Consider the following 8,667-nt stretch of genomic DNA (forward strand, 5'->3'; position numbering starts at 1 on the left):
CTGTCTCCTACTGGAGGACTAAACTGATACTAATCCTGCAAAATACACAGAGAAAAATCTCCTTTCCAAAACACACACTCACACACAAGTCATTTGAGTAATAGGGGGAGAGATGCTTGAAAAGCTCTAACTTTGAAAAGGGGGAGACTGAGTCTTAATTGCTAATCGAACAGTTTGAAACCTACTGATAGGTTTCAACTATTCTCATAGAACCAGTTCTCCTAGAACCAGGAGATCCTAATAACATCATTTACTAACAATTCATCAAGTAGTAGTGGGAAGTAATTGACAGACTGTTCACAAAAAAAGAAAGACAATAAGCAGAAATTGCTGATTTCTAAATGTGATTATTACTAAAAATTAAAGTAACGGCAAGCATCATACTCTGGTATAAACTAGACTTATTTCTACAAAAGAGAAGAACAAATATCTTAACACTTGTAAACTTTTGAGTCCCTGGATAACATGTATGGTCTTACTAACAATGGTGAAACGAAACAACCACAGAAAACCATCAACTTCAAGTAACGTTTGCCTGAAACAAATGGTTAAGTCCTTTCTGAATCTGAGGGACTTCATCTACAAAACAGGATGATAGAACACAATCTGCAGCAATCTCCTGGGTTCTTTTAAAGTCTGAGTGTGTGAAATACAGAGTAGAGTGCACCTACCCATGCTCAGGAGGGCTACAACACCTAAGTGACCCCTAACTGACACCTGGGAAAGAGTGTTATCAGTCAGGAAGCTCCATCTCAATTCTTTCTGTTTCATGTGACCACAGGCCCTGTAGAGTAAAAGCAAGAACCTCTCAAGCAAGAGTTCTTCATAATTTACGGGCCTCTCAGTGGCAAAGAAGAAAGTATTTAAGTGATAAAGGGATTCTGCTCCTCAGCTAAGTGTGGTGATTATCTGAGAAATTCTAAGGAATATATGGGTACACACACACACACACACACACACACACACACACACGTCCTTCAAAAGCATATCTGAAAGCCAGTGGCTGTGATAAGAAGTCTATCGACTACTAACTATCCAAATCATTGTCTGCAAAGAGAAGTGCTTGGATTTCTTGATCAATCATATTACATCTCCTGGAGTTCTCTTCGGCCATAAATAAAGAAAATCAAAATAATCCCATTTCTAAGCATCCAACATACACAAATACTTCCATCTTCTCTTGATAAATGGGCATAGATTTTTTTTTATAAATTTATTTATTTTTTTCAGCGTAACAGTATTCATTGTTTTTGCACCACACCCAGTGCTCCATGCAATACGTGCTCTCCCTATTACCCGCCACCTGGTTCCCCCAACCTCCCACCCCACCCCTTCAAAACCCTCAGGTTGTTTTTCAGAGTCCATAGTCTCTTATGGTTCGCCTCCCCTTCCAATTTTTTTTTTATAAACATATAATGTATTTTTATCCCCAGGGGTACAGGTCTGTGAATCGCCAGGTTTACATACTTCACAGCACTCACGATAGCATATACCCTCCCCAGTGTCCATAACCCCCTCCCCCTCTCCCAACCCCACGGCATAGATATTTTGAACAGGAATGTATCTAAATGTATTGTTGGGTTTTTTTCTTTTTTAGATACAACATGTATGTTAATGAATGTGCTAAACTGTATCTTTTAGTATATCTTATTTAATTTTATTATTTGATATTTCATACAAATACCCCCGGAACTGATATTCAAGGATTTATTTTCATCCATTTTCTCCAGCTTCCAGGAAAGAGCTCCCCCTTAAATATGTAAATAAAAAATGTGTAGACCTCTCTTTCACATTAGAGTAGGAAATTTGATACTTTCACTGGGAATCCAGACTTTTTTGAGACCCAAAAGCAAAATCTCACGTTTGTGTTTGTGGTCAGTTCCCACCTGAGATGGTGGCTTGGTCACAGTGGCAGGTTTCTCGGCTCTTCCTGCTCAACATAATGTTTTCCAGACTCTTAACTCTCAATTGAGCATAAACTGCTCTCTTAATTCTTCAGCACACAGTTAAAATAAGGCTGAGGAGGGTTTTTTTTTGTTTTTTTTTTGTTTTTTTTTTTTATTTTTTTTTATTTTTTCAGCGTAACAGTATTCATTCTTTTTGCACAACACCCAGTGCTCCATGCAAAACGTGCCCTCCCCATTACCCACCACCTGTTCCTACAACCTCCCACCCTTGACTTTTGGAGTTTTTTTTTTTTTTTAAGATTTTATTTATTTATTTGAGAGACAGAGATCACAAGTAGGCAGAGAGGCAGGCAAAGAGTCCAAGGAGAAGCTGGCTCCCCGCTGAGCAGAGAGCCCCATTCAGGGCTTGATCCCAGGACCCTGGGCTCATGACTGGAGCCGAAGGCAGAGGCTTTAACCCACTGAGCCATGCAGGTGCCCCCAAGGCTGAGATTTTGATGAAACCTTATTAATCTGATTCTCTAGCAAAGTCAGTGATCTCAAAACTCAGAGAAAAATGGCCCAGGGAACACTAAACAAAGGCCTAATAATCATTAAAAATTGAATTAATATGGTACACCTGAAAGTAACATAACATTATATATTAACTATCCTGGAATTAAATTTTTTTTTTAATTTTAAAAATAAATTTTTTTAAAAAACAGAAGGACTGTATGTTCAGGTGGCTGTGCTTAAAAAGATTTAATTAAAAGTTATTCAGCCTCAGGCTTCCCTCTGGATTTAGGTCAGAAAAGACAATTTTCCTAGATCTCTGTCCTTATTGAAGGCTGAATTGACATTCAACAGTAACAACATAATGGCTAAGAAAATCGCCATGGTTCACAAAGGTTATGACACCATGCTAATAGGACCCAGGGAGGAGGAAGTGGTGTCTACCCTCAATGCAATGGAAAGAAATATGGATGTCAGAAGGTGGACAAGAAAGTCCAAGAACATCTAGGGACCCACCGCTGCAAGTTTTTAGGTATCCAATGTTTGCAATATTCCTTTGAGGTCCAAAGGAACACATGCAATGCATCCTGCTTTTTCTTATTTATCTCTTACCGTGAAGAGAGTCACAATCATCGGTGGCCTTTTTGGACTTTAGAAGCCACACTTACTACAATTTGGTGGCCTTTCCTGATAGGTTTACCAAGTAACCCATAGGCTGACAGTTTTGAGTGGGGCCAGTGCAGAGGAGAACCATAGAACTGGATGCAGCTGGATTCAGGCTTCCCCTCCGGCTTTTAACTGGTCTTTATGAGCCATTGTCCCTTCCTCTATTATGGCATAACGAACCACCCAAGTCAAATTTGTTAAAATCACAACGATCGTTTATTTAGTTCACACATTAGAAAATGAAGCAAGACTCAGTAGACATAATGCATCTCTTTCTGCAATGTCCAGGCCTATGCTGAGATAGCTAAAATTACTGGAGGCTGGAACAACTGAGGAGTAGCCATGTAATCCCTCCATGTGGCCTCTTTCTATGGCCATCCATGTAGCTCAGACTTCCGCACAGCATGGAGGCTCTGGGGTGACCAATCTTCTTACACACCTGCTCGGAGTTCCAAGTGGGGAAAGTACAATCTGTTGGGTCTTTAAGAAATGAAGTTCAGTATTGGCTGTGTATCTCTTCTATCATATTTGGTTGATTAAGCACGTTAGTAAGCTGTTCCAGATTCAAGGGTAAATGATTAGAATACTTTCCAATAAGTGTAGTAAAAAAATATGTAGCCATCTTGAACCAATGACAATCCCTGCATCCAACAGTGCTCAAATTATCTGTGATGGGGCGCACTGCTGTACAGTCATGGGGTAGGCCTTAAATATAAGAATCAAACTAGAAGCTGTGGGAGAAACAATGCCTATCCTAACAAGTAACTGTGCTCTTTCTGAGAAACAGTCTGGGGCTTGCTGTTAAGTGTTCACATTGACTGGACACATGACTACAGGACATTAAGTAATTAAGTGACCTAAGCAAAACATCATCAAGTGGGGGTCATTTGATCCACCAACTAAAGGAAGGCATGCCCAACAGACATGCCGAGTCAAAGAGGTACATATTTTCTCGGGCTTAGGCAGGTCCTAACCACACAGTAAGTAATATGGAGGGGTCTTCACATTCCTGGAAAGCCTGTTCCTGCTGCACTTCACCTAGCCCTCAGCAAATACCTGAGCCTCCTTCAGAACTCCCTCTGACTGGATAACTGAGAAAGAAAAGCTTTAAAAGCCTGGTTTACACTTGCTTCCTCATGATATCCTGACATCACACAAAATTAGACTATCATGGCTCAACATTTTCCACTTAAGGTGGTCCTGAATGACAATGGAAACTTCTCCAAGTGGGAAGAATGTCGAGCAATATATTCATCGGTGTGTTGTCTCAGGTATGTGATTCTTACTCTAAAGGGGAGATAGGAGTGCTGATGTGTGATTGGAGACAAGGAGGAGAATACATATTATTTAGGGAACCCTGCTGGATCCCACCTCTTGTTCCCACATGCGGTTGTACAAAAGAAAGTCAAAATACAGCAACCTAGCACAGGCAAGATCATCAAGAGTTCAAACCTCCCAGGAATAAATTTCAAGTCACCTGTCAGCAAAAGAGACTGTCCTGTGAAAGGGTTCGTTAAAAGCAAAGGATATGTGAAATGAGTAGTTGAGAAAGAAATTATTATATATCATATATGACTTTGTTAACAGCTTCATAAATGAGGACCATAATAATCACCTACATTTTTGTATCATGCTGTTATATTCTCATATATGATTCTATTTATTTTTCCATTCTCCACTCATACCAAAGATATTATGCAGGATGTATGGGTAGTGACGGTAATGATATCTCAGTGCAGAGATTATGGGATATCAAGAGTCTGCTGAGTTATGAACTAATAGAAGAGTGAACATAAGCCAGAAATTAATACAGAATCTGATGAGACTTTGTACCATTGCTTTCAGAGAGAAGGTTGTTTTTGTTGGGCAAGAATGAATCCATTATGTTAGGCAGTAGCATTGTGAAGTCACTATTAGGTATTTGGAACTTTAAATATTGGAAGATGAGGAGAGGTAAATGTTGAAAAGCCAAAGGTGTAAACCAGGTAGAGAATGTACATTGCCTCATTCAATACCAATCCCAGTCCCTCCCCACCTTCTTGAGCTTATCTTCCTGTACTACAGTGCCTAGAAATGAAATTTGTATATTAACATCCCAAAGGAAAAGAAACATTATTTCAATAGATGCAAAAGTAGGGGCACCCGGGTGGCTCAGTTGGTTAAGTGCCCAGCTCTTGATTTCGGCTCAGGTCATGATCCCAGGGTCCTGAGATGGAGCCCCTCATCACATTGCATGGGGTTCTGCACTCTGTGGGGAAGCTGCTTTCCTCTCTCCCTCTCCCCTCCCTCTACCCCTCCCAAGTCTAACATACTCTTTCTCTAAAATAAGTAAAATAAAATCTTTTTTTTTAAAAAATGAGTGCAAAAGTAATATTCCATGGAGTTCCTGGGCGGTTCAATCAGTTAAGCATCTGACTCTTGTTTCAGCTGAGGTCATGATCTCAGGGTCTGGGCATCAAGCCCAGAGTCAGGCTCCATTCTGGAAGGAGTCTGTTTGAGGATTCTCAAGGGTAGTCTGCTTCTGCTTGAGAATTCTCTCTCCCTCTCCCTCTGCTCCTCCCCCTGTTCTCTCTCACACATGCTCACGCGCATGCTCTCTCTCTCTCTAAAATTAAAAAAAAAAAATTCTTTTAAAAAAACAAAGTAACGTTCTGTAAAAATCCACTTGTATTCATGATTCAAAGTTCTTAACCAAAAGGAAGTATCCAGCCATTGACTTCCTTAGTCTGATAAAAGAATTTGCCAGAAGGAAGTATCCAGCCATTGACTTCCTTAGTCTGATAAAAGAATTTGCCAGAAGGAAGTATCCAGCCATTGACTTCCTCAGTCTGATAAAAGAATTTGCCAGAAGGAAGTATCCAGCCATTGACTTCCTTAGTCTGATAAAAGAATTTGCCAGCCCTGGCAGCAAAGTCACCTCATATTAAAATGTATATGCATTTCTAACTATCGCTTATTATACTCCAAACTAATACAATAAAACAGGAAAAAGAATGAAATATAAATATGAAATAAAACAGGAAAATGTGTCACTGTTTGCAGGTAATGTGTTTGTGTACCAAAAAATAAAAAGTAGTGATGAAATCAATTGTAACACTGTCATTTAGTAAACTCTTTACTGTATCAGACAGTTTTCTAAACTGTTTCTTTACAAAAAGTAACTTAATAAAGAAATCATTAACAAAAATTATATTCTCTTACCAAAAAATAAATACTTTGGATAAAATATTATAATTTTTAACAGTCTAGCAAGTAGTTAGATACATACATATACAACATACACAATAAAATAATGGTCCTATAATATTGGAATCTAAAAAGAAAATATGAAATTAAGAAGTCTAGTCCCAGTAGAAAATAAATGTACAGTAGCCTAGGAATAACCAAATTAATAATGAATAATGCCTATGGGGAGAAATTTAGAAAATATTATTAAAATGCATAAGAATACAAATAGAGAGATATGCAAAAGTCATAAAACAGTTCAGTATGTTATGTATTTTGTGTCTCTCCAAATTCGTCTATAAATCAAAGTAATTCAATTCAATGTAGCAATAGAATTTCTGCTAAAAATTGCCAAGTTGATTTTAAAATGTATATTTAAAATAAAAATATGAAAATAATTAAGAAATTAAAAGATATGAAATGAGGAATTAGGGGTTATTTTGAAACTATGGCAACTAATTATTTTATTGCACAGGGATAGACAAATATATCAGTGGAAATCGCATTGGAAACAAGGAAAACAAGCAAACAAACAAAAATTAAGCTCTCACTGAAAGGAAAACTTACTACATGACATTAGTGACATGGCAAATTAGGTCAGATAGAAAAATAAAATAAAATGTGATCCCAGATTAATTTAAATAAGCAAGTAAAAAAAGGTAAATAGTTTCAAACTCTTAGAAAGAGATATAGAATATCTTTAAATTGTCAAGACAAGAAGAAATTTCTTAAAGAAGACATAGGATGCTCAAATCATAAATAAAAATACACTGGAAAATTAACATATCCCAAATGTCAAAAGTAACTATAAACAAGTTAAAAAGCAGGCTTTAGATAATAGAGATATTTGAAACAATTATTTATCAGTGTGTTAAGAATTTCTACCTATAAAACAGTGAGCAAATAGTAGAATGTTCTAACAGGAATTCACTGAACAGAAAATCACGTTGAGCAGCAAATAAAATTTCCAGCTCATTTGCATTGAGGTTGGGTCTGTGTAACTGAATTTTGGCAAATAACATGCAAACAGAAGTGATGAATGACACTTTCGATTGTGGAGGGATAAAGAAATTGAAATGAAGAAAGGAAGAAGAAGAAGTGGAAGAAGAGGAAAAACAGAGAGAGAAAGAAAAGGTGAAGCAACAGCATCTTTCACCACCTGCGTGGTCTTCTAGCTCTCTTCCCCCTGTTCTGACAAAAGCAAAGGTGAAATGCTCCTGATGGCAGGGCTACAGGATGAAGGAAGTCCGCTTCTTGCCATATTTTTCATTATGCAAGAAATTGAGAGTTCATGGCTTTATACTGCAGCATAGCCTACCCCTAGGCTGATTAATGTGGCACTCAGTCACTCAATCTGGTGTAGCCACAGTTTCTACATCCCGGTTAATGACAACTATGTCTCTTGAAATATTCCACCTCCTTTTTTTCTTTAACATCCAACATCCAATCCATCAAGGAATCTTACAGGTCTGCCTCTGGAAAATAGGCAGACTTGGACTTTGATAATCATCATCCAAGTGATCCTCATCTATCACTTGGGTCACTGCAGTGGTCCAGGAATTACTCTCCCTGCTTCCTTATCATTCTCCTATATATAGTCTAATCTCAACACAGTAACTATAGTGATTCTCTTGAAATGCATCTGAGCACTTCTGTAACATTGTATCAACAATGCTGTTGCTTTAAACCTACCAAATATCTCCAGAAAACCCAACAGATAAACTAGTACAGGAGCTCAGGGGTAGATCAGTTGGTTGAGTGGCCGACTCTTGATTTTGGTTCAGGTCATGATCGTGGGGTTCTGGAATCGAGCCCCAATGTGAGCCCCCCACAGAGCTCTGAGTTCGAGGGGGAATGTGCTTCTCCCCCTCCCTCTCCTTCTACCCCTCCTCTGGCTCGTGTTCCCATGTGTGAATACTCTCTCTCTCTCATTCTCAAATAAATAAAATCTTAAAAAGAGAGAGAGAGGTGGGCAGGGAAGGGGGGATTTTTGAGGGGCTCATAGAAAGGAACCCCCAAGAAATATGAAAGTACTTTGGAAGGCAGGGCTTGTGAATCCCAGGGACAAGAAGGAGAAGATCTTTCTAAGCCAGACATAGCTTTGAAAAACAAACAAATGGCTAAGAGACAGAGGGTATATATTTAATCTTTATTGGTAAAAAGAGAAAAAAGAAATTCTTTGACTGTGATTCAGAGAAACCCACTCAAGTCTGACTTTCTCCTCGTATCCCAGGAAATCTCATCTTCTTTTCTTCCTTATTCAGATATGAGGGACAACAAGAGAAAACTCTTTCTAATGTCATACAAAATCATTACAATGAAAAGATAAATGAGACCTTAATAAATTAAGACAAGCAGTAAGAACTCATCAGAAAAA

This window comes from Meles meles, chromosome 5, assembly GCF_922984935.1.
Source record: "Meles meles chromosome 5, mMelMel3.1 paternal haplotype, whole genome shotgun sequence".
NCBI classification, from domain to species: Eukaryota; Metazoa; Chordata; class Mammalia; order Carnivora; family Mustelidae; genus Meles; species Meles meles.